The sequence below is a fragment of the Heterocephalus glaber genome, unplaced genomic scaffold, assembly GCF_053883595.1.
Source record: "Heterocephalus glaber isolate CG9 unplaced genomic scaffold, H.glaber_assembly_v1.0 deba00000676, whole genome shotgun sequence".
Classification (NCBI taxonomy): domain Eukaryota; kingdom Metazoa; phylum Chordata; class Mammalia; order Rodentia; family Bathyergidae; genus Heterocephalus; species Heterocephalus glaber.
In genome coordinates this window covers 2,493,758-2,521,177 of record NW_028258156.1, presented here as the reverse complement: position 1 = coordinate 2,521,177, position 27,420 = coordinate 2,493,758, and the positions used below count along the sequence as shown (strand labels likewise).

The 27,420-nt window shown below is 39.6% G+C and overlaps 1 protein-coding gene and 1 pseudogene across 2 annotated transcripts in view; both read right to left on the bottom strand.

Annotated features, from left to right (window-relative positions):
• Window positions 1-27,420, bottom strand: part of Jazf1 (JAZF zinc finger 1) — a 348,619-nt gene that overhangs the window by 237,013 nt on the left and 84,186 nt on the right. The gene's annotated exons all lie outside the window — the stretch shown is intronic.
• The window catches only part of LOC147829214 (actin-related protein 2/3 complex subunit 2 pseudogene), a 31,183-nt pseudogene extending 3,763 nt beyond the window's left edge, over window positions 1-27,420 (bottom strand). The window contains exon 1 of the transcript XR_015449274.1: window positions 1-27,420. This exon is cut by the window's left edge and continues 3,763 nt beyond it. The product of XR_015449274.1 is annotated as an actin-related protein 2/3 complex subunit 2 pseudogene (transcript).

Sequence of the window (27,420 nt, the reverse complement as noted above, 5' to 3'; positions counted from 1 at the left end):
TTAAGCGAAAAAGAGGACAATTAATCAACTACATGGAAATTTTTTCAGTGATTAGTTGCTTTTGGTCTTTGAATTTTATCTTTCTCAAGCAGTTTCCTTATGAAGCCAACCATACAACTGTGCAACACATTAATTGGCTTGACTATAAATGTTTTAATTATTTTACTGATTTAAAAAGACAATTAGGTAGCACTTATTTTTCACATATTAATTGTACCTATACTGGTTTCAGATTTGAATTCATGAATCACTGGGCAGTTGGAATAACCACAGGCTTCTACTTGAACTTGTTTTTCTTTTCTTCTACAAATGAATAAAAGCTCTTAAAATTAATACCTGATAGAATCACCTTAACTGAAACAAAAGTAGCAAAATCCTGTTAGAGAAAATTCTGTAAGTCCCCAGCAATGTGACCACTTGTCTGGCTGCCCACTGGCCACCCAGTATTATAGGACTTGGATTCAGGCACTTAGAAAAATTGTTACCTGGGAGTGTGATAACAGTATTTCATTTAGTTCTGATTTAGCCTTGTTTATGCCTTTACCATATTCTGCTGCTTCCTTTGAAATTAAAGAACTGGCACTCTGGAAGTCCCTAGGGAATTTCCAAGTTCACCATGGAAACTGGGAGAGCAGTCATTTAGATTATGTAGATCTGGCTCCTGCTTTTTTCTTCAGTTTGACCCTCCTCGTTATCATCCCCATCTCTGACCTACTGAAGACAATTATACAACCTAGCTTCAAAACAAGTGAGATTTCAGTGAAGCCTGGTTATTTCACTAGTGGTTATTTATGAGAAGAAATTCCCAGTTTTCCCTATCTTTCTGGAACAGAATAAAACATAGGGTTCTCAAAAGTTAACAGAAGATGCTGTGTCCGATGAAAAAAATAGAAACTGCTGACAAAGAACAGATGGTTTCTAGATTTGTACGGTCTCCCAGATGTACTTTAGGAGGTTACCGAGATGATAATTATGCACTCACTATTTATGGGCACGGTGGTATAGTGGAAAAAGACCTGGATTCAAGCCCTGGATGTCATTTATTAGCTGTACAACTGTAGGCAAGTCATACGAAAGCCCCTCTAGTGTTAGTTTATCCATCTATAAAATGGGAACAGTTATGCCTGCTTTACCTCTCACAGAGAACTGCTTCAGCCGCCACACTCGTATGTTAAAACGTTTTGTAAACTGGAAACAGTGTCACAAACGTGAAGTATCATTGCTGCAGAAGCCATTTCTATGCAATCACCTGTGGTGCCCTCTTGTGGTGAGCTAGCTGCAATGCTACTCAAAAGGCAAAGAAAACTTGTGAATCAGATCGTACAACTAACCAGACTATTTTTATGTAACCAACTTATAATTAACAGGCTACTAGAGAGAGGGCTACCTGAATGGACTATACAATGCAAAGGATCTAGTAGTGATTTTTCCTCGGAGCAATACCAGAGTCTGCATTTCAAGGACAGAATTGAAAGTTAAAGAAGAAAACATAAATACATGAATGAAACTACACACTATAGTCCTTCCCATTTTCTCACATCACTAGGCAATGATATGAAAATTCGAAGGAAGTAGAAAGAACTGGACAAGAAGAGAAGTACTGGGAAAGTCCTACTCCTTCCCCTACTTTGAACATACTCAAATCAGTGAAACTGTTCATGATCTGATTCACAAAAGCCATCTACTGATTTTGCCTGTATTCTAGAACTGGAATAATAGACTTTTAGAACCGAGAGGGACTGGAGAGAGTCCACCGGTCCACCTAAGGAATCTCTAGGGCCATGATAATTTAAGACTTGCCTAGCTTTGACTTGGACCACTGAAGCCCAGTACAGCACTCCCCATCAGGCCAAGGTGCCTCCAGCTCTCATTTTTCTCACACCCTAACTCTGTTCAAAATATATCTCACAATAAAAAATAAAAAGCTCACCAGGAGAGTGCCTCCAGGTTCCATCCTATTTCCTCTCAGTATTGGTATAAAACAGGACATGTTGGGAGACACTGGAAAACTAAGCCATGGGGAGCAATATAAAATATCAATATTCTTACTTAAAATGATTCATTCTAATTAATCACAGAAGTAACAAGTCTCTTAAAAAATTACTTGAGAAGTTACCTGTAGACTAGCAAGAATTTAAATAACAGAAAAAATGAATGATTACCAGCAAATCAATATGTGCTTGTTGAGGAGTTGAGTAGGAAATTGACTCCTCTCTGAAAGTTAAAGACATATTTAACTATACTCACTGAGTAGTAGGCCCTGTTTTAAATGCACTGCTCCTTATAATTTCATTGTTAACACCTAACATGCTATTAACTTCCTTCAGTGACTTCAGCACAGGTTTACAAGTCATGTTGATTGTTCAGCTGGCAACTACTGATCAGAGAGGTGATCTACTACGATAGCAAAAATTTCTAGAAGAAATAGAATAAGTTGGTGGTAGGGCCGGGGATTTAGCTCAGTGGTTCTGCCGCCTGCCTCCCAAGTGCAAGGACCTGAGTTTGATCCCCGGTACCAAAAGAAAAAAAAAGAAGAAGAAGTTGGTGGTTTTGCTAAAAGTCAAGAAGACCCTGTGGGAGAAGCAGCTGGCAGAGCTGGAGGTGCTTTGCATCCATTTCACCTCAGAGCAGCAGGGAACAGGTTGGGATGTGATCCAGAGGAGTTAGCTTTGGGGACAGATTAGGCCGATTGTCCTTGGTAAGCCTGGCACAGAGCCCCATTGATGCCCACACCAGGATCGGGAAAAACTCATGCAAATGGGCAATTAGTGGAAGGCGGTGCACTGACTTGGAGGATGGTGCTTTGGCTTGGAGGGCACTCTGGAGAGAACAAGCAGGATGGGAAGAAACAAGACTTCCTGGGGACCAGAAGCTTTTTCAAGGTCATGAGCAGCACCAATGTAGCAAAAACTGGCACACTACTAGTTACTTGGCTCACCCACGCTACTTAGTAAGGGCCTTAGAGATTTAGAAGTGACCTGGGGCTATAGAACACTGGGTTCAGCTGGTGTTGCCTGGAACACTTTGGTGGCCTCTGCTGAGCCCCTTAGGCTTGGCCAGAAGCCCAGACACTGCAAGAAAGGATATATGGCAAGACCCGGGCAACACTATGTACAGGAATGTATAGGAATGTAAAATGTAAAGGGCAAAGAGTTTGAAATACTCAAATCTTTGTGTTTCTATCTTTGCAGAGAGGAAAAAAATTAACACAGATTGAATTTTTTCTATTCTTATTAATTCACACATTATGATATTCTCAGAAGAATGCAACCCTGTACTCAATCGCTTTTTAAAAAGGTTAACATCATAAAGACCTTTGTGATGTACATACTTGTCAGTTAATAAATAGTAAATGTTTACTGAGTAAATCTATACTGAAGTATTTATAAAGATCTAGAACAAGTTAATCTCATAAATTCTTCCAAACTAAAAATACTACATTTTGAGAAAGACATGCATATTATTGAGAAGTCCCTAGGCTATTTTTAGAATACAGTACGTTGGATGACTATAAGAAAACCTAGGGAGATTGAAAACTTTAAATACTGCTAAATCATTCTGTAGGTCCCCTCAAATAAAATGTCAGATTGGGTAGAATTTTTCAAATCATGTGAGAGGATCACATGATCCTTTAAGACGAAGCACATATGTGTTTGTGTATGTGTGTGTGTGTGTATGTGTGTACATGTGTGTGTAGCCCCACACTCAGCCCTTCCTCTGATCCTCTCTTAGGTTAGAAGCTAACCTCCTCTCTGGGACCTTATACACTACATCCTACAGAACACCAAGGACTGTGAGTCCACCTGCTAAACTCACTGAGGTCACTAAACTCACTGTGGATTTAACAGATCCTTGCTTTACTGATTTTATGCCACCACTCAGTCTCCCATCTCCCCAAAAGACAAAAACAGATTAACACAAAAAACTCCACATAGCTAGGCCAACTAGTGGCTTTGGAAACACTACAAAGCACAGTAAGATGACTTTTAAAATTTCTGTCCAACAATAAATTGTGGCAGTTGGACACACACTTGAAAAGTCTGGATTCTGACCACAGTTTGTCATCCATTCCAACAGAGCTAACCCTGACTTCCTGGGTCTTTGCTCTTCAAGTACTACCTATTAAAAATTCTAAGGGTTCCTTCAGTCCTTTCATACCACGGTCAGGAAAACAGAACTTTGAAGGGTGATGCCCCCGTATTGGCAGCATTCTCGTGCACTGATGATAGGAGGGTGCCACACAAGATAGCCAAGAACTGGCCTCGAGCCCATCTCTCCGACTTTACTTCTTCAAGGCAATACATATTCCAACTCAGAAAGGATATTTTTCACCTTACCCCAGGTGGTCAATTTCCTACCATACTTTCATAGGACTACACATACTGAGCTTTGTCCTGGAATTTTTAACAAAAAAATACAATTTGTTTTTAGCTTAGGAGATAGGATCTTGCTCTGCTGCCCAGGTTGGACTCATACTCCTAGGTTCAAGTGATGTTCTTGCCTTAGCCTCCTGGGTAGCTGTGACTCTAGAGATGTGCCACTGTGCCCTGCTTGTCCTGGAACTCTTACTGATTAGGACCTAAAACATATGATTTAGGTTAACTCATAGGAAGTCCCAGAGAATTTAATAGAAAATGATTTTTTAAGTATCTCCAGATATGTACTATAATCATGTTTAAAAATGTTCCCTTCCAGAAAAAATTTTCACCTGCTGTTCCTCAGACAAAGGTCTACTATCTCGAATCTATAAAGAACTTAAAAAAATCAGACCTCCCAAATTTAAAGACCCAATTCAAAAATGGGCATCTGAAATGAATAGACATTTCTCAGACAAAGAAGTAGAAACAGCAAATAAATACATGAAAAAATGTTCAACATCACTGGTCATTCGAGAGATGAAAACAACACTGAGATTCCACCTCACCCCAGAAAGAATGACTGCTATCATGAAATCAACCAATAACAAATGCTGGTGGGGCTGTGGGGAAAGAGGAACCTTGCTCCATTGCTGGTGGGAGTGTAGACTGGTGCAACCACTGTGGAAATCAGTATGGAGATACCTCAAAGAACTAGGACTGAAAGCCCCATTTGACGAAGCTATTCCCCTACTGGGTATCTTCCCCAAAGAATTAAAAGAATCATACCCCAGTGACATATGTGCACCTATGTTCATAGTAGCACAGTTTGTAATAGCTAAAACTTGGAAACAGTCCAAATGCCCATCAACTGGAGACTGGATAAAGAAAATGTGGGTTTTTAAATAAAATGGAGTACTACTCAGCCACAAAGAATGAGAAATTAGAGACATTTATAGCTAAATGGATGCACACTGAGATGATACTATTAAGTGAAATAAATAGGACACATATGTATCCTATTTACATATGTGTAAATACCGAATAGTTTCCCTGGTGTGAGAAACTGAAAGTGTAAATAAGGACTAAAAGGTATAATAGATAATGTGAAATAGGAATAAAAGGGGCAAAGGGGAAGGGGAAGTGGGAGAGGTAGGGGAAAGGAAAGAAGGGAATGGAATTAATATGAGAAAATGAAAAAATGGGAACTAAGTCTTTGTAAATAGGGAGGGATGGAGAGGTTGAAGGGAGGTCAGGGGAGGGAGAGATTATGTAAAGGTGCAAATTTCTAATGATGAATGTCATTATATTGTGTACCTAAAATGTACCAATAAAATGATATTTGAAGAAAAAATGTTCCCTTCCAGTTTAAAATGAATGATCTAGCATCTAACCATAGAGTATTTCCTTGGAAAAACTAAACAAAATGAGTGATAAGAAACCATATTAAAAAAAAAAGAAACCGTATTTATGACTTTAAAAATTTCTCTTTAAAATATATAAAGTTTGAATTCTTTACATATATATACAGCTTAGGTCTTCATAAACCTACAAATAAGTAAATGGACTGCTTAAATCAATTCCTTAAAATATCTTTGTTCCTGCAGACTAAGACCTCATATTCAAAGTGTAATCCCAAATGATTTTTTATGACCACGTTATAAACCCCTCCGAAAAGGGGGTTTACAATGGAAGTGTTGACATCATGTTAACTATTGCTCTGCAAACTGAGCCTAGTAATCAAAGCCCATTATATTTATGAGGCAGGTAAACGTCTGTACCCATTAATCACACAGCCATACTGACAGATTCTAAGTTTGAGGTCCAGTAAAATTAATGTATCCCATTTCTTGCATCATTGATACCAAGAAGAAAATGTGCAGGCATTTATAATTTTAAGCTTCAACCTTTTTATGGATCAGGGAAGCAGCCTTGCTGAAACATTTCATTTATTTACACTTGCTATGATCACTCTTTGAACATCTGCAAACTAGTAGAGAAGATTTTTCTGTTCCATAGATAATTCATGAGAACTGCATGCATTTGCACAAACACAGCCTTTAATAGAGAAGAATTATAATAAATTTTATGTATTCATACGCCTAGCCTACATTTAAGTTGTATCAAATTGTGATTAATTACCAAAAGGATATTCCACTCCTAAATTACAATTCAACATCCCTATATAAAACAGTCTAAAATGTCAGCACTCTGCGTTTATGACATCATGCCATCCCAATAATTCTGTTTTACAAGTAAATTCCTATTATACATTAATAAGGGCTGTTGGTAGCTAAACATCTTGCCTCCCCAGTAATGACTCAGTTGAAGGCAATTAGGGCAGCCAGGTGCAGCTGAGTTGGATACTCATAAAAGTTTTTAAATTTTACTATTTCCATTTGATTTGGGGAGGTGCATTCCAATCTGCCCAAATTAAAGAGGAAGCAATGCCCATGTTTTCAAGTGCTGTGTGTTCTGACCATTACTGATAAACCCCTTTAGTGTTTCTTTGGTCCTTAGAAGTCGATGATCTGAGGAGTTCAAGTTTCACCATGAGCATCCATATTTCACAACCTGTCATGGTGGCTGCTTCACACTCACACACACATGCACTCACACACTCACATGGTTTGACGGTAACAGAGCTGCACCTTCATTTAAGACTTTCTGGGGCAGCCCTGAGTAGTAAAATTGATGCATGAAAGAAAGAACTTTACTCACTTTGTTAACATGTTTTTGTTGTAATTAGTTTGGGTCAGTAGAGGAGACATCAAATTAAAGTTTTATGTCATAATAGGAGCGATGATTTTCCCATTACAAGAAAATCAATTTCCTTCTACAAACTACAAACACTACATAAAAGAATTAATAAGTGTAAAGACTTAACACATCTGAAGCAAGAGAAGAGGTTACCTCTGATGATGACAAATATCCTTAGAAGAATTTGAAAAAGAGTTAACAACTTCCTCACAATAGTATTGTAAGAGTGATGTGCCCTGGGAAATTTTCCTACCATTCAGCAAACACAGATCCTGTTACGTGTTTTCTCTTTAGTCTACAATTCATACTAATCAATTTGATTTAATTCAGTTTTTAAAAAACAGTTGAATGTTGTAAACGATTAATTTTATGATACCAAGTGACAGATTTAACTAGGTTTTTATTTTTTCAACAATTTACATGGATACTCTATAAACACACAAAAGTATGCAGCAGCTGCCAATTAAAGGATGAACATCATCCTTTAAAGCTTAAAAGGACGAACATCATCCTTTAAAGCTTAAAAGGACAAAATTCATGATTCTGTCCATGAAAAAGGGTCTCATTTTAGTTTCAAGAATACCATAACCAGAACCTTCCTAGGAAGTGAAATTGGACAGGTGACTTGGTCCAAGGGCCCCTTTAAAAGTGAAAAACCAGCACATGCGCGAGCGGCAGGGCTTTCTCCGGAGCCGTCAGAGAGATCCGGAGCGCTTCTCCTGAGTTGGTGATCAGCCAGTTGTGGTTCAACATGCAGAAGTGAGCAAGTGGTGGAAAGCAATGGAACTGATGTGTGATGAGGATGTGAGTGCATTTGAAGGCTTCCACACCCTCTACTCCAGGACAGAATCATGAATAAACTGGACAATAAGCAGGACCAGATGATACCATGAAGACAAGTTTACAGGCCCTCTATTGCCAACTGTTAAGTACCCAGGAAACTCAGCATCTCAGAATTAAATGAGTGCAGTGCGGAGATGCGTTAAGATGGAGGTTAGTAGAGACTACAGCCGTGTGTTGACGGAAATTAGGCTGGAAGGAAGCTCCCCCGCCGCCATCCCAAGCTCCTAGGGCAGAGAAGCTGTGCGGGTCCCAGCACCTGGAAGGAAGCTCCCCCGCTGCCATCCCAAGCTCTTAGGGCAGAGAAGGTGAGCCGGTCCCAGCACCCAGAAAGAAGCTCCCCTGCTGCCATCCCAAGCTCCTAGGGTAGAGAAGGTGAGCTCCGCGGCCACTGGAAGCACCCCTCCACCTTGGAAATGTGAAGACACTTAAAAAGCCTCAAAAACAGACTTCTGGATCACCTACAGCAACCCCAAAGGGAAACGAGATGGATCAATCTGATACTCAACCACCTGGACTCTCTGAACTGGCAACAAAAGAGGATTTGGGAAAAATGAAATCAGAAATAATTACTCAGATAACAGCAAAGATTTTGCTCATGGTGCAAGTCATGATTAATAAATCTAGAGAGGACACAGATTAAAAAAATAGAGGATCTGAGGAACATGATGGAATCCCAACACAGGAAACAAATGGAATCCATAAAATACATGCAAACAGATTTCTAGGAGATTAGAAACTCCATCGAAAGTATGCACAGCAGAATGAACCAATGTGAGGATAGAATTTCACATATAGAAGATAAGATTGCAATTAGTGACCAGGAAAAGAAAAATTGCTTTAAAATTGTAAAGGAACATGAGAAATCAATCCAGTAGCTGCTAGACGATGCAAAAAAGAATAACATAAGACTAATTGGAGTCAATGAAGAAAGAGGAGAGAGTGCAGATGAGATAAAAAAAAACTCTTCACAGAAGTGATGGCAGAAAACTTCCCAAGGAGGGGAAAAGAACTTGACATACAGATAAGTGAGGCATATAGGACTCCAAATAGCCTTGATCAAAAAAAATCTACACATAGGCATATAATAGTTAGGATTCCACAAATCCAACAGAACAAAATTCTACAAGCAGTGAGAGAAAAGAAACAAATCACATACAAAGGAAAGCCCATCAGAATCACAGCAGACTTCTCAATGCAAACCCTCAAAGCAAGAAGAGCTTGGAGTGATGTATTTCAAGCCCTAAAGGAAAACAGCCTCCAACCCAGATTGATGTACCTTGCAAAACTATCTTTCAAAATTGATGGAGAAATAAGATACTTTCATGATAAAGAGCACCTCAGGAACTTCATGAATACCAAACCGGCACTCCAAAAAATTTCAGACAATACCCTAGGAAAAGACAATGAGGATCACAACCCTAGGAAACCCAGCAGAATGAATCCATTGGGTGTGACAAATTAAATGCAAAGGAGGAGAATCCAACAAAAAGAAAAAGTCATGACAAGGCTTTTAAAACTTTTAACTTCATCTCCCTAATGAGTGTATAATTCAATCTTGTTATTGTACTGATTAGTATTTTTCTGATTCTAGAGTTGCACACCTTTCCTTGTGCTATACTGGCTATTTATCATCTTATGTCTACATTTTAATTGGGTTATCTATTAATGTGCTGTAAGAGTTCTTTATATATTCTGGTCATAGGTCATATGCATTGTAAATACGTTCTGTTTAAGGGCTACTTTTCATTTTAATGATGTCATTTAAAGTTCTAAATTTTGATGGAATCTCATTTATCAATTTTTTTCTTTTATACAGCATGTTTTTTGTATTCTAGGTAGTTCTTGGCTACCCTGAATTCATAAACATTTTCCCTTATAATTTCTTCTTAAAGTTTTATACTTTTAGGCTTTCTTATTTAGGTTCATAGATCCCTTCAAGTTATTTTTATGTATGGAAATAAAGGGTTGAGGTTAATTTTTTATATACAGATAACAGGTGTTCTAGTGCCGTTTGCTGAAAACACTATCTCTTCCTCAGCTCTTGAATTGAGTTTATATTCTATAAAATGCTAATGTTAAATAATCTTTCAAAACTCAGTGGACCATATATGTGTGGTTCTAGTTCTAGATTCTCTGTTTTATTCAAATGATCTATATGTCTTTCCTTACACCAACACTGCCTTGATTACTGTAGCTTTAGAAGAAGTCTTAAAATTAGGTACTAAAGGTCTTCCAACACTGTTTTTGTTTTTTGGTTTTTTTTAACTTTTCTAGGTCCTTTGTACTCCTACATAACTTTTAAATTTCAATATCCAATTCTTCATTTATAGCCAGTATACATAGACCTGAATTTTTATATATACTTTGTGTTTTCTAATCCTGCTAAATTCAAGTACAAGTTCTAGGGGCTCCTAGAGATTTCTTAATATTTTTTCTGTAGATGATCATTTCATCTACATATAAAGATTTTGCTTCTACCTTGCCAATCTTATCCTAATTGTGTCATTTTATTGCCAGACTATTTTGGTGGGGCCTAGGTTTCAAAGTAAGCATATCTGCCCTTGTTCCCCACCTTAAGGAGAAAGCATTGTATCTTCTCCATTCATAAAAGGCATTCTCACTGGAAGTATGGAGTACATGTCTTTAATCTGTTGAGAAGTTTCTGTTCTACTTCTAGTCTCCTGATAGCTTTTACCATGAACAGCTGTAGAATTTAGTCCAATACTTTTTCTCCAACTAGTGACAGGATCATACGGCTTTTTCCTTTCCTCTGTTAAAATGATGACTTTTGGGGATCGATCTTCCAATGTTGAACCAACACTACCATCCCTATAACAAAACCACTTTCTACATCCTGCCAGATCTGACTTCTAAGAGTTTGTTTTGTTAAACAAATTTCTATCTATGTTCATACTTTTTCCTTCTATTATCTTTATCCAGTTTTAGGATTAGCACAATGTTGAGTTCCTAAAATGAGGGGAGAAGTTTTCCTTCTTTTTTCTGCTTTGTTTGATATAATTTATCAGTTAAAATGTATATGAGCCTGCTGTTGTCATATAGGTAGGTTTTCAAGCTAGGAATATACTTTCTTCAATAAATACTATTCAAATTTTTTATTTCCTCCAGAGTTAGCTTCATTAATTTGTCTTCCAAGGTACTTCTTAGAAGTTGTCAAATTTATTTCACAACAGATTTTTGTAATATGATTTCTATATCCTTTTAAATTCTGTAAAATCTGTGGTAATGTCTCCTAGATCTTGATATTGTAATTTAAAAAATGTATAATTGACATTGTGTAACAGGAAGAAAAGGTCTAAAGGTGCAGGGGAAGTGGGAGGGGTAGGGGAAAGGAAAAAAGGGAAAATATGAGAAAAGGAAAAAAATGGAAACAAAGTCTTTGCAAATAGGGAAGGGTGGAGGGGGTGAAGGGAGGGCAAGGGAAGGGGAAAAAAAAAAAAACCAAGATACTCATGTAATGGTACAAGATCCCAGTGGTGAATGCAACTGCATTTTATACCGAAAATGTACCAATAAACTTAATTGGAAAAAAAGAAAGAAAAAAAAAAGTGAAAAACCATATTCCATTTCACTTCAGAAGGCAAATATATATATATGTACATATCTATCTCACACCTAAGAATCAGCCTCAAAAGTGACTCCTAATTTTCTTTCTTGGCTTTGGGTATTTTCCTTGTTGTCTGCTTGCTTTCTTTCTTTTTATTATTATTATTATTATTATTTATTTTTTTAGGAAAGCTTACATTTACCAGAATGGAATTAAAAAAAAGTGGTGCAGCATCACTTCCAAGAACAACATGGTTCAGAAGTACACTGTTAGTTCACATTAATAACCAACCTCCCCAATTTCTGTGGGGGGATTATATAAAATGAAGACCCCCCCCCATAGAGTTAACTATGTTTTGCTTCTAAGCAGAGAGGAATTTATCAAAGGCTTGTTTATATAGGATAGTAAGCTTCAGAATAGAATGGTGTGACACGTTTTCTCTTTTTCTCACAATTACAAACCAGGAATAATACAGGGAAGAGGCTGTCTGTCTATATAGGAACAAGAGGTAGGAAAATCTACTCTTCTTCTCTCTGTTGTTTCCTTTTTTTGTTTTCCTTGATCAATGACTATCCTCAAGACTTTCAAAATGTCAGTTTTAAAGGGAAAAAGCAGTCATAATCAGCATTATCTTATATTCTTTTTTTTCTTCCCTGGTTTTTTCTTTGTAGAAATTTGGGAAGAGAGGAGTTTGACAAAAGGCCTTTACTCCTTTCAAGCAGTCACCCAGACTAGCCCCTGACTCCCAGGGGATATTTCCCTGCCAGCTTTTGAACTTCATCTGTAGCTCCCACATACAGATCAGATTCCCTGGGTCTGAAAGAGGACTAAGAACTTAGGGGGCCGGGGATTTAGCTCAGTGGTTTTGCTTCCTGCTCCGCAAGCGCAAGGACCCGAATTCTATCCCCGGTACCACAGAAAAAAAAAAAAAAAAAAAAGATCTTCAGGGCCATTCAGGGTTAATATGACATCAATTCAATGTGAAAGGGACAGTAATGGAGGGACCTGGTAGCTGAGAGCAGTTCTGTCTGACATCCACTTGCAAAACTTTCATCATTTTTTAAACTTCAAGTTCCATAAATCTCTCTCCCATATTGTTGCCTTTTTAAAAAAATTATGAGATATTTTGCTGTTAGGGGCTAGCTTTCCTACTGGCTCTCCATATCCTATAAGAAAATTTATCAATACATCAATAAATGCTACTGGGGGCTCTCTTCTTGCCATTGAGGTACAGCCAGGTTTCAGGTAATTAAACCAAGAGGTTCCACTGTCAAACACATCTTTCCTTTCCCTAATTACACAAGAAAACCTTAGTAAGTCCCAACTTTAATGGTAGTGCTTCTTGCCATAGGATTAAAGTCAGAGGTGACTGTGAGGAAGTCTAGCCAGGTTTGTTTAAGGACTGTCTCTTTTTCCTTCTACTTACAAACTGTGTCCTCCCTTCCTTCCAGGGGGTTAGGGTATAGTCCTCCTCTTCTGGCACTCTGTAATCTCCACCTGTCACAGCATCATTATTCCATGCATCACTATTTGTATTCTCTTGTATTATGTATTTCTTTTTTTTTTTAAGGCAATGAATGTTTACATGAGCTTATCTAGTCTCTCTCAGAATAAATTCATTCTTAAACTAATTAAGTTAGTCAATTCCTTTATCTTAGGTAACGATTTCATCACCATCTTCAAGCTAGGGGATTAGTCAAATTGTTAGAACTGTATATATTCATCATATTTTCAACCACCATCAATTTTCAAAAAAAAATAAAATGCTATCCATGGTCTCATCTCCAATTTGGATATAGCTTGTTATCAGAGTACTTTCCAGTGGGCAATGGAGAGAAACAATTTTTTAAAAAGTGAATAAAGCAAAAAAGTACTGGATACCTAATGGAACTTGAAATAAATGTAAGCAACCATAGGTTCTTCCGTGCATATATACTACCCACATACATTCCACATGTAGATATTAAACCCATGCCTATACAAAGAAAGAAGAGGTGAGGTCCTGAGGTCCTGTAGATGTGTCTCTTCAAAATGAAGGTGTTGAAACCCTAATCTTCAATGTGATGTGAGGGATTAGGTCATGAAGGTGGAGTCTTCATCCACGATGGTTTTGGTGCTCTTACAAAAAAAGACACAAGAAGTTTGCTTTCTCTCATCTCTCCTTGTGATGACACAGCAAAATCAGCCATTTACAAACCAGGCAAAGGATCCTCAACAGAACCCAACTGTTTTGGAAACTTTGCCTCCCAGCCTCCAGAACTGTCAGAAATAAATAAACAAAAACCAGTCTTTGAGACTTTATTACAGCAGCCTGAACTTAAACAAAAAATGACATTGAGAAGTAGCTGCTTTAACAAATACAAATGTGGAAGTGGATTTGGAACCTGCTAATGAGTAGAGGCTAGGAAATGCATGCTAGCAAAAGTTGGTATGCGGTGAGTGACTTTGAAGAATGATTCTGATAAAGGTTCAAAAAGAAAAAGAAAAGCTATATAGAAAGCTTCCATCTTCATAGGAAACACAGACCTAATACTGTACATACAAAATGAGATCCCAGACAAAAATGAGGAACACATTATTGGACAAATGGAGAAAGGGCAATACTTGTTATAGAGTGGTAAAAACAAAATTAGCTGAAATGTATCCATGTTCCAATACTTGTAGAAGGTAGAATGGCAAGCAATGATTTGGGCTATGAGGCTGAGGAAATTTCTAGATAAAGTGCTGAAGGAGCAGCTTGATCCTTCCTGACTTTACAGGGTAAAATTTGAGATGAGAGAAACTAACTGAGACATGGAGGAAGCAAGAAATTCAGTGCTAAGATTATAACATTCAGACCCCAAATCCATGTTGGATTTGGGTCCCCAAGGATCAAACCATAGGTACGCTCAAATCCATCACAATGCTGCTATCAGTCAAGAATCCAAGTCTCGGAGTCAGCCTGCCAAAGCTTCCATCACAATATCCACTATGGATACTGGTAGTGTCTTAACTTCTCTAAGCCAGTGTCTTCAACTTTAAAATCAGTTTAATGATGGAAATTCCTGCATCAGGCTGCAGAGAAGATGAAACAAGACACTGCCTGTACAGTGCTTCCTGTGCCTAACACACCTTATAAACTCAGTGAATATCACTGCCATCGTCATCATCTTCATGAACACAAACTTCTCTGCTTATCAAAGATGCTGATGTCCAAAGTGAAATTTTAATATTGAGCATTCCCCAACTTCCTCAATGATTGCTTAACTTGCTCATTTATTTCATTGTTCATAACCTTAAATAGTGTCAAATTAAGCCATAAGAATCTACACTTAATTTTCAACAGAAGTTCTGAATCATTTACATGCCAAAGGAGATTATTTTAGGGTTACAATGCATTCTTAATGTTTAATATCTTCCTATTTAGATGAATAACTCACTGTATGTTGGAATTATCTCATCCAACCATCACAACTTCTCTGTGGTCGCTGTTATTACTCTCATATCACAGAAGGAAAGAATGAGGTTTAGTTGCTTAACTTAGCCAAGGCCGTAAGACTGATGACTGGTAGGATCTGGAATGAAGCCAAGCTACCTGCCTTTTAACTATGCTTCCTCATCCCCACTTGTCTTCCTCTTTTCATATTCATTTTTTTTTTGTATTCTGTAGATATGTTTTGTTTTAATTAAGTTAGCAATAACTATTATTTGTTTTCTATCAGAATCATATTATTATCTTTACATTTATGAGAATAGTACGTTACACTAAACTTCAATTTTTTATTATGTCTCAAACAGAAGCCTATATTTTCATGAATATTTAATGGTTCCCTCTGACAGTCATGTTATTTTTCACCATTATTAAAAGCCATAGTTGTTAAATGAGGTATTTATGAGGCATTTTCCTTTGCTCCCAATGGGCTACCGTAACAACTTTCACCATTGAGAACATTCTTAAAATAGTTTAGATTTTCTATTAAAATCACTTTTAGAGAAAGTGAAAGAAAGCTTTACTTTCTTATGTGCTCTTAAAATCAACTTAATTCTTACCTGGAAAAAAAGAATCCTGAATGAAGATCTCCATGTAAGTTTAAATACATATAAAATGAAATCAAAGGAAAATCTGTTTAATGTAGAATTTTATTACTTTTGGGTTTTAACATTCAGATCTCTGTCAGAAGAGTCAGCATGCATATAGCCCAACCAGACATCACCTGTTTTAAGTTTCAATGTGTCCTTTAATTACACTAACAGAACTTAAAGAACTTATACCTTTTATCTTAGCATGCCAATAGGTCAAAACCTGGTAAAATCAACTTGGCAATAAAGTATATGCAGTCCAGTGTGTTACTGTGGAAAAAAATTTCTTTTCTTTTTTGCTGCAATGGCTTAACCACACAAGTACATATAGCAACATTCAACTTCCAGTTCAAAAAAGCTAAGATTCTGGGAATTTTTATGATACATTCTTTTCCCTCTTGTTGGGGGTATATTTGAAGTATTAGATATGACCTCAAGTACAGTCATAAATATCTAAGCATTGTGTTGTAATATATAAAGGGCACTCAATGGATAAGGATTAATATTTAAACTGTCAAATTTAATTAGCTTCAAGTTACTTTTTAAAAACGTAGCAGCAATAGTCTAAGTTCTAATGCCCATGTTAGGGAAAAGAAGACAAAGAATCACAGCAACCAATGCCAAAGGAGAAAATGGAGACTAAAAGACTTGGTTTCAAGAATGACATCACCTTTCTTTGGCTTCCACTTAGTTAAAATACACAGTTGGACTTATCTTTGCTGTTATACTGTCTGTTCAGAAAACAGAAAGCAATTTTAAGTGTAAAAAACAATATAAGGAGGGAAGAAAAGGAGATTGCCTACATTACTTCATAAAGCTGCTTTTGGAAATTCCCATTTATAGACAAATGATCAATTATAGCTGCAATATCTTTATTAAAATATGTCCCTTGAAAGATTACTATCAGGGGTTCTAGTAATCAGGTGCATATGAAGATCACAAAAGGGCACACCTTTGATTTAAAAGTATTTCATTTCGATTGAAAGCATTTTAATTGAGATATTTCAGTACTCTAATCTGACTTATCACCCCCACTTCTCAACATTGGTCAGAATCAGTGAATTTGGAGTTGAAAACAAACAAAAAGTATTAATTGAACAACTTCAAACAATTGTCTGAAAAACTTGATTCATGATCAGTTGCCACTTAAATATCTTCTTTTTAATTTGCTAACAATTCCTCCTGATAGATGACAATTTCATGTTTCTACCATCTAGTCAGGTCTACCAGGCAGTGAGGTCAGGGGGTTTTTCTGCTGATATATCAAGAAGTTAGCAAGAACACTGCCCCTTCAGGGGAACTGAGGAGAGCTCAATGGTGGTACAGTATTTCCACATATTTCCACTGAGCCCAGAACACACCCACCAGACAGGTGTGGGCCTACTTTTGAAATACTGTAGTGTCCCTCCACCCATAGCCACACCCACAAGCAAGCTGATTACATGGTTATCCTACAGTATGGGGATGGGTAGCAAAAGCCAAAGAGGAAAGAATGAATTCAGTGTTCAGTAAAACCCACACCTTCCCATTCAGTTGCCTGGACACATATGCTTCTCAATACTACAAGCACACTGTAAACATGGAGATACCTCTCAGGGTCCTGGCACTAACAGACTTACCTAGTATTGCAAGTATTTTAATAATCATGTAAGCACATAAATAAGATCATTCCAACCAGTGACAAATGTCCTCAGGTCTTAGAAATGGGAAGAAGTACAAATGTTCAACACAAGGTAAGGATGTGACACATGGTAATATACAGAAATCAGCAATGTAATCCTTTGAAATAGAAGTTGAAGTTCTATCTGCTCTATGGCAATATATGTTTGTATATTTTGTTCTAATCAAGAAAATATAAAAAGCAATAGCGGCCTGCCTACCTGATATCAATCCTTCCCTTTTCCCTAATGTTTACCCAGAATACAGGCCCATTTGCCAGTATCCAGGCTCCACAGCTAGCAAGTGGCAGAACACAAACCGAAGGACTTGCTACTCACGTGTCAACAGTTACCACCTCTCCAGACCCTCACCTCTCAGGGCTGTTCCATCTGCCCATCACTCTGTGGTGTGAAAGGCCCGGCTGGCCTGGGTTTCTGTGCCAAAACACCAGCTAACTTGTTTGCCCTGTCCCAACACACGCACACGCACACTAATAAGCTCTGTTTCCAGATTACCATCTGGTGAAAAGCAGTGGCTTATCTTATAAAAATGCCACAAGGAAAGAATGAACCATTAGGAAGTGGCATTTGGAAATTTCTATTAAAAGGAAATTTGGGCAAGCTGACTCAAAGTCTACTCTCCATGCAGGGTCACTCACTAGCTTTGCCTCCACTTTCTTCAAGTTTTTGCTCCTGGTCTTTTAATAAAGCCCTCTTTCCTCTACTGCCTTGACTTTCCTGCCAGTATCCCTTGGAAAGGCAGAGATGAGAAAACACATGGGCATATATCTGAGGTCCTATCAAGAAAGAAGTCCCACGCAGAAAATCTGACACTGCAGACAGCTGCCCAAAGTTTAGTGTGTGCTTGGGTTCACCTCTGCTATCCATGTGCTTGCAAGGGTGGGACGTCTCCCAGTTTGAGAAACTTCCTACAGCTCCTTCTCCAAGACTGCTCCCTGAAATGGCTCCTTCCCTCCTCCTGGTCCTCAGCCTGGCTGGGCCTCCAGCACAGACTCTGCTACCTCCAACATGCTGCCAAGGTCTCCTCTGGAATCCCCAAAAGATACTAAGGTGACTCCATCAGCTTGAGCTGCCAAAACCAAAACCACAGAGCAGGTGGCTGCAGCAGCAGAGCAGTTCTGGAGTCCAAAAATCCAAGGTCATGGTGACACGAAGGCTGACACCTGGTGGGCCTCGCTTCCTCACTTATAGGTAGCAGCCTTTGTGCTGGGTCACATGGCTGAGAGAAAGAACTCTGGTGTGTCTTCCTCCTGTTTTTCTTCCCCATGTGCTACTGTGGATTGAACCTAGGGCCTTTGCACTGAGCTACATCCCCAGCCCTTTTTCACTTTATTTTTGAGACAGGGTCTCACTAAGTCATTAAATGGCTCAGGTTAGGCTCAAACTTGCAACCCTCTTGCCTCAGCCTCCCACAGTACTGAGATTACAGGCATGTGCCACTACACTCACATATTCCTCTCCTTACAAGGAATCAGTGTCTTACCTCAGTGACTTCATTTAAACTTTATCACTGCTTCCCAGACTTCATCTCTTGAGGGTTAGGGCTTCAACATGTAAATTCTGGGGAAAAATAATCCTTCAATCCTTAACAGAGGGAGAAAGGTTCGAGATGTAAGACACTAAAACAGAGACAGTAAATAGGACTTACTGGAGGCTTTGCCAAAGAGAGAAAAGGGGGGCAGGACCTAGAGAAAAGAGGAACAAGGGAGATAAATGGGCCACAGGGTAGGGTGGGCCCACAAGATTTGTAGTGAGAAAAATTTTGTATAAAGGAACACTGCTGATGGTGGAGCACAGTACATATAACAAAAGGCAGTCTTTCACTGCCATTCTCTGAAGTCAAGGACACTCGATCGGACCGTATACCTCAGAAATAACTTTTACTCTTTTGGCATAAAAATACATACTTGAAACCCTTACACACATAATAAAAAACTTACTGTTTGCTAGTGAGCTAAGGAAAAATATCTATCATAAAATTAAATATGTCTTTTAAGTCCATTAATAAAGTGACCTATAAAGACATATTTGTTGATAAGATAAATAATAAAAACAACTGTAGCTCTAATCTGTTCTGGGCAATTCTTTCCTCACTAGAAAATGTCCAATGAAAATTTTTTCAACGTTTTGTCATGTCCAATTAATTTTTTTAAAACGCTCAAATCACACCTCAAACTGATGAACATCGTGGCTCTTGCAGAAATACAGCAGCATGAATGAAAACACTGGCTTACACTGCCCTCTGCTGGTATATTGAGCACATTTCAAGTTTCTTAGTTAATAAAGTTGCCAAAAGAGAGTCCAGTATTTTGAACCAGCAAATTCAAGACTAATTACTAAAAACAGGTTGTGGAAAATATTACCAAGCAGCTTAAATACCATCTGCACCACATCAGGCACACTTTCCTAATGAAAAGGGTACATGTGTGGGAGAAGGTGGTGCCAAACACATCTGCTAACCTAATATAGAGGTCTTAACTAACTCTTTAAAATATGCATTAAATTCACAGTAACTTCTTTAAATTATCCCCTTCCCCACCCAACTCCTGCCATGCCAACTAACTTTTTGGAAAACAAACAAATATACCAAAAAATTAAATCTTGGCTTCTACCATTCCATTTCGGCCTCTGCTTAAATCAGTTCAGCAATAAATAACTGCATGTTACCACAGTTTTAAAAATTTATTTTCTAAGCTGAGACTTTTTAAATTTAGAAGCTGCTAATTTGCCAGAATGTTGCTGGAAAACATGTCATTTGTTTAAACACACACAACATTAGCCTCCATTAAAATGATTACAGCATCATTCAAAAGCCCAAAGCATTTATTAGGAGCCTCTAATTCCACAGAGCATTTTACTAAGCCCTGTATAAATGAGTTAAGCCAAATGCCTGCCTCAGAGCTTGTTTCTCAAAATAGATGAAGTAACACACATTGACACAATGGAACAAACCACACAGGTACATTCACTTAAGTGAGTGTATGTACATTTTATCTGGAGACAAAATAAATGGGAGAGATCTATGAGCTGGATGTTTATAAAGGGTGGGGTAAGAAGAAACCAGTGTCTAATAGCCAAATGAGAACACCTCTGGGAGGCGGGATTCAGGTAGCTGAATGAGGGGCAGGGCAAGCAGAGCTGGAGACAGCACTCACATCCACAGCCTTGTTCAGATGTGAGAGGTCATGACTAAGCAGGAGCAGGACAGTGACATGAAACAGATCTTAGAGACACCTGAGTCCCAGTGCTACTCAGGAACTTTCCTTTACCAAGCAAGGTTACGTGCCTGGATCCTGGTCTCCGGCACTGGGAGTGTTTTGGGTACAGGTGGGCAGTTGGCTCCAACTTATCAGCCAGCTACAGTCATGACCTGCTTCTCAGGCCACATTGGAAGGTTTACACCCCTTGCCTGTAGACAGCCAAGGCCTCAAGTTTACACACAGCTCTTTGGTATATTTATTTACTTTACTCAACAAATAATTAATTATAGTCCAAACTTCTTTGTAAATATTAACTCATTAAATTTTCAAAGCTATTGTGTAATGTAGGTGCCATTATTAAATCCCCAATTTTACATATGAGTAACTGAACACTTACGGTCACACAACTGGTAAATGATAGCCAGGGGCCAAACCCAAGCATTCAGTTTCTGAGTCTGAACTCTTGACCACTATGCTGCACTATATAACAAAAGGCATGTATAATTCCCAGGAAGAAAACAGAATGCTGTATAGTCAGGGGAGGCTAAATTCTGAGGAAAGGACCAACCTCCAAACTCCAGAGGCTTAAAATCACACCTGTTTTGTTTCTTGCTCACAATACTTATCCACCAAGGGATGGTGGGAGCCAAGGGCTGTATTTATTGTCAACATTTACAGATCTATGCTTGGTATGGCTTGTACCTAGATGTCCCCACAAAGCCTCATGTGCTTCACAGTGGGCTTTGAGAGATGTGTGATACTGGATCTTGGGTGTGTGATACTGGATTGGCCCACTGATTGGTTTAGCATAGTTCTGAGTGTGGATGGTGGACTTAATGAAAAGGGAAAATCTACCCTGGGTGTGGGTGGGACCAACCAATAGGCTTGTAACCTGAATGGAATAAAAAGGGAAAGAAGGAAGTAGTGCTGCTTCCTGCTTGACTTGCCATAGACTGTTTCTCCTCTGCCATGCCACCCTGCCTTGGAGCCAGCTGAATATGGACTCAAAGTGTGAACTAAAATAAACCTTTCTTCTTTTAATCTGTGGCTGTCTGGTATCTTGTCTCAACAATGAGAAAGTAACTAAGACAAGGCTGACAGACCAGGCACCAGAGCTGTCAATTACCATGCGAAAGGGATGAGGGAACTTGAGAGACCTTCAGGTCAGCAATATATGCTCTGGCCAAGAGGTGGCACAAGTTATTCCCTACTTGGAATTCTAGCCAGAACTAATTACAAGGACCTAGACTTCTTCATATAGTCAATCATCTGAACCAATCAAATGATCCAACCCCAGTCGAGGGGCTGGGAAGGGTACCTCTACTAAGCACCCAGAAAGAGGGAGAAATAGAAATGTTAGGCAAGCCATCACAAAAGGCTACCAAACAAACACATGCAGTAACAACTCAATATTTTCGGTATACACTGGCCCACTCTCAAGGATACCCACATGGACTTAGTTTTCTGCTTCCAGCAAGGGGTCTGCATGCAGCCAGGCAGCCCATCTGGCAGCATCTGCTCCTTCATGCATTTAATGCCCATTCTCCAAGCACTCACTGAATAGCATCTTTTAGTCCTGTTGAGAAGCTCGGGAATGTACACGTGCAAAATTTGCTAACATGTCAGGTATGGTGCATGATAATATGACAGATGAGGCTGAAGGATCACAAGTTTGAGGCCAGCCTGGGCAATTTAGTGAGATTCTATCTCAAAATAAAAAGGGGATACTGGGGATGTAGCTCAGCGTTCTCTGGGTTCAATCCTCAGCACTGCAAAACAAAAATAGAAACGTGACAATAATGACAAATACATAAGGCTACAAACTGAACACAGCTGAGGCACTTGAGTGGAAAAAAATCAGTAACATGGGAAGTAATACATGTGACTTGAAGGAAATAAACTTATACATGGCTTTTTTTTGGTATCAGGGATCGAACTTAGGACCTTGCAATTTCGAGGCAGGCATAGCACCACTGAGCTTCCCAGCCCAGCTTTACATGACTTTTAAAGGAAAGTATAGACTGATGAGAGCCCTGGTCCATGGGCAAAATGGGCCAAGCAGGAAGACGGAGGCTGATGGAAGGCATTTTCTGGAAAGAAGTGCACATAATAGGTGCCCCATGGCTGGGGCGAGAAGGAACCAACATGGAAGCTGGTCCTGTGACTGTGTCTCACCAGCTCTGCGCTATAAAACACTGAATTAATACATTTATTAAGAGTTGGTCTAAACCCCAACACATTTTATTGTCATTAGAGTGACATTAGTCATAGTGTCGCATTAGTGAAATTCAACAGTGTGCTGCCTGAAAACAAGAACTTTCACGGTATAATTTTGTTGACTGCCAAAAAAGGGTGGGCACTTGAGTATAAAATAAAATGGCTTTGTCAGACAACAGTTCTCCACTTACTTCTGAAACTGAATGTGAAATTTATATTTTTTACCTGGAAAACAATACTGGGAAAGAACACACAGTAGAAAGTTCAGATTTGAGAAGCCATTTATATTTGAGAAGTGCTACATTCCTAGACATTTTGTATATGTCTCTATGCTGTTTTATAAATTAAGGACTCTTAGAACTAAAAAACTAGAAACCAAGACTCTAGTCTTGGCATACCGCATCTTGGGGAAAATTTGAGATCTTGTGAGGTGATGTCTACTTGTTCAAGGCTACATCTGAACCAAGTGAGGGCTTGCATCCAGCTCCCTGGCCTCCACCTCTGAGCTTCTCTCATTTCATACCTATTTCTAAATAAAAATGTGGGCAGCAGTGCAATGACAGTAGGGCAAACATTAATAAACGTACAATACGACCGATGGAAGTGTTGACAAATCTAGGTTTTACATTTGAGTGGGAACAGGGGCTGCTCTGTTTGTTTTATTTTAAATCCACTTTTATCTAAAAGCGGACAAATTTTTTCTATCATTTAACAATTAGGTTAAGAACTAAGGTTAAGGCAGAGTTTTTCTGCTATTTATTTATTTATTTCTATGAAATCAAGTCAGCAGGTGCACCGCTATTTTCTTTTCTTTTTTTTTTTAAGATAGAAAGTTTCTTTATTAATGACCCCAACCGTATGTCTTTAGATACAGGAGTTTTGAACTCAAATACTTAGGAGAAAACAAGTTAAGACTGCATTATCCTGTAACTCATTACCAGTAACACATTGCAAAGTGAAACAGCTTGGAAAAGAGGGTGGGAGGGAAGGGGAGGGAGGGAGGGAAGATAAAAGAAGAGGAATTAAGTTGATCAAGTGGAATTCCTTTTTTTTTTTTTAATTCTTGGGAACTATGAAGTCCTTGCAAGCACAGCTCCTTTCTGCAGATTATTTTCCAAACGCGTACAAAATGGAACCCAAATGGAGAATCCCTTAGAACCTGGGGAGGTGCAACATGAAGGGCCAAATTATCCATCAGCAGGCGGTCCCGTGCTTCTTCTTCAGTTCCCAAGAGTTGGTGGGATGAAAATGTTTTCCCTCTGATTGTTTTCATTTCTTCTTTCTCAGCATCTGGGCACGGTTCAGCACCTTGAGGGAGTCAGATGTTTTTGCCTGCATACGTGTATGAATATAGGCCCTGGAGCACTGGATGTGGTAGTGCAGGTAGTCCTGGAACGTGTGGATCAGGTTGATGGTGTTGTCTCAGGACAGCATCTCGGGATGGCATTGGTATGGCGAGGGAACAGCACAAAGGTGATGTGGCCAATGTCTCCCACAGCGGCATCTGTATCTTTTGGCTCCAGAGGAGGTTCCCTGTGGCTAAAGAGAACCTGGGGGCTGTGTGGCTGGCTCTGCGTCCTTCTGTGAACTCCTGCATGAACACCTTTCCAATGACCACATCATCGTCATCTTTAAACACTGTGCTGAAGACTACTGTGACTCTGTCCTTTTTAGATTCAACATACACGGTTTCATCATCCCTATAGTGGATAACTGCCCTGTTCTCTCCTTCCTTGCCCTCTTCTTGGGATTGGAAGTGTTTCTCAAAGACACAGGCAAAACAATTTTGCTTCAACATGCCAGCCTGATGCACAATGGAATCTTTGGATGCAGGCAGATTCTCAAGGTCATGTAGCAATGAGACATTGTATCCTGATTCGGGATCTACCAAGAAGCTTCCATAGACTCTCTTTAATAGCTCATCAGCACCATGTGCCTGAAGTTCCTTGTAGAATTTCAAAGAAATACTGACCATCACTTTTGTTTTGTCTCCATTAGGATTTGAAATATGATAGAGGACCCCATCAAAATCTATAAATGTCACTTCTACTGCTTCTGGTTTATTTCCAGCAGCTGTGTTCTTGGACTTGAGTGCAAATGTCTCCTTGATGATGCGGTTGTTCACCTCCAGCAGGATCAGGGCGGTGGCTGCCCCCAAAGCCTGAACTCGCCTGCTGAGCCGAGCCGCCTCACCGACAAGCCCTGCACCGGTATTTTCTTTTCTTTTCAAAAGAAGCAATACATATTTACTTGGGCTGTATTTCCCTTTTCAAATAACAAAGGGTGATTTTTCTTCTTTTTGGCTTTACCTGAGACTCAAATGCTAAGAACAATCATTTTCATGGCCATTTAAATAAACCACTGCTTTTAGGAACTAACAAGTTGCAACAGGATTCAGCCTGTGAGAAGTACAGGCAGTGCTGGGCTTCTTGTAACCTCTCTCCTCAGTGACATTCCTTGGAGACTGCAGAGAGATATGGGTCAGACCCACAGACCTTTGAGACTTGCAGCTTAGATGAGATGCCATTCTGAATTGGCCAAGGGATGGTGGGGTTTTTGTTGTTGTTGTTTGTTTTTGGTACTAGGGATTGAACCCAGGGCCTTCACCCTGAGCTACATCCCCAGCCCTTTTTTATTTTGAGAAAGGGTCTCACAGGCTGGTCATGAACTTGGAATCCAAAAGAGGGAAAGCTGAAGATGAGAACCACAGAGGAAGAGTGGGTTCTGAGCTGGAGTCAGGAGTCACACTGGAGGTATTCTTTTTTAAACCATGTATTAGACATGAAGTACCAGCTGCAGGGTGAGGCTCAGGAAGCTGCCTTACAGAGCAAAATTTAGTGGTACACATGCAGACAGTTCTGTCCCTAACATACTTCCTCTCCAGGTGGGTGCCAGGCCCCCTGCCTATGTATCTCCTTTGTGCTGTCTGACATTCAACCACTTAGATTATGAATAGAGGATGGCAGGCGAGGTTTCTTAAAAGGCTGTTTAAAAGAGTCTCCAGGGGCAGGGCAGTAGTTTCAAAAATCATTTTGAATAAATCTAAATTTCTCTGCTCATTATGCTTAACAATACCAACTATAGAAAAGTAAAGCTCAACAATATCTTACTGGCTGATGACAACCTTGGGGTTTCAAAGGGTCAACAAACCAATGAATTCTATGCTAGAGTAAACTGGAGTCCCTGGAGTTGCCTTCCTCTGCCCATACCCCTCCACCCCCTACCAGCCCACAGGTATTTCTTATCCCTCTAGTCTCAGAAATCTGATCTTGCTACCTTTCAATTTCAGTAGGCCCTCATCTCCCACCAGCCGTAAGCAGCGAGCTGCCAAGGCCTGAACTCCTTGGGCATCTGCAGGGCTTCAGGGCCCACCTTGCCTGTCTCCCTTCTCCCTCCCTGATCCTCTCTGGAGCCTCACTTGCTGGTCTCCTCAGGGACCTGTTACCTCTCTTCCCATCAGAATCTGAGTCCACCTGCTGCCTTGCTTGAAATAATCACCCAGGTGCCTCCTTTGCCTCCCCCTTAGTCTGCCTGTGCCCTCTGTGCTTTCGATTTCTCGCTCACTAGGTCAGTGAACCAGCTCACTGAACTCACCAGGTGACCTCAGTCCCACTAAATCCAACGGTTGCTCCTCAATCTTTCTATACCTCTTGGCAAACTGCAGTAGATGGAGAGCCTGTTCCCCTTCCTCAAAACCCTGTCTTCCTTGGCTTCCAGGAACACGCTTTCCTGCTCTGCCACTCAGCTCCCTATCACCTCAGACTCCTGCCCTACTGCCTCAGTCTCCTTTTCACTGCACTTCCTCTTATTTGTCAGGCATTTGTTTCTTCTCTTTCTGGCCCTCTTATTTTCTTTCTTTGAACAACCTTACTGGCTCCTATAGTTTCCATTACCACCTACATGCTGCTGCTGTCTAAATTTACATCGCATTTTGGATCTCTTGCTCTTTTGAACCCAGTCCTATATATATTTCCATTGGAAAGTCACTGGCCAGGGATGGTCAGACCAATCTCTCACCATCCCCAACCACAAATCTGTTCCCATGAAGTATTTCCCATCAGTCACAGCCACAACATCTACCTGGATGCCCCAGCCAGAAACTAAGTTTCCCTTGGGTCATCACCAGTCTTAAAGATCACCAGTCCTGTCCGTTTTACCTCCTAAAGAGATCAAGAATTAGATTTCGGGCTGGGGATTTAGCTCAGTGGTTTCTCCACCTGCTGTGCAAGCACAAGGACCCGAGTCTGATACCTGGTACCAAAAAAAAAGAATTCAATTTCTATGTACTGTGGACAAGAACCAATCTACCTGGGTTCCAATCCTGGCCCTACCATTTACAACTACATGACTGAACATGTTCCTGGTCCTTACCTGCCCAGTGGAAATAATAATACCACACACTCCTAAAGTCAGTTTGGAGGATTAAATGAGTCCATACAGGAAAGGCCTTTAGAACAATGCCTGGCACCACAAGTGTTCCTGTGTGTGGGACATGAGTGATGTCCTATGGTCATCATGTGCGTTATCTTCAAGCTGGTTCAGGGCCTCATCATTTCTCACCTGGACTATTCAAAGCCTTTCCCAATTGGCCTCCTGACTCCAGTTTGCCTCCCTCCAAACCAGCTTCTTACAACATGGCTAGGGTGATCCTTCCAAAATGTAAATGTCATCATGTCCCTCCCCTGCATACAAATGTTTCCTTCCCATCTCCTTTCCAAGGCTTACAAGTTCCTGCCACTTCC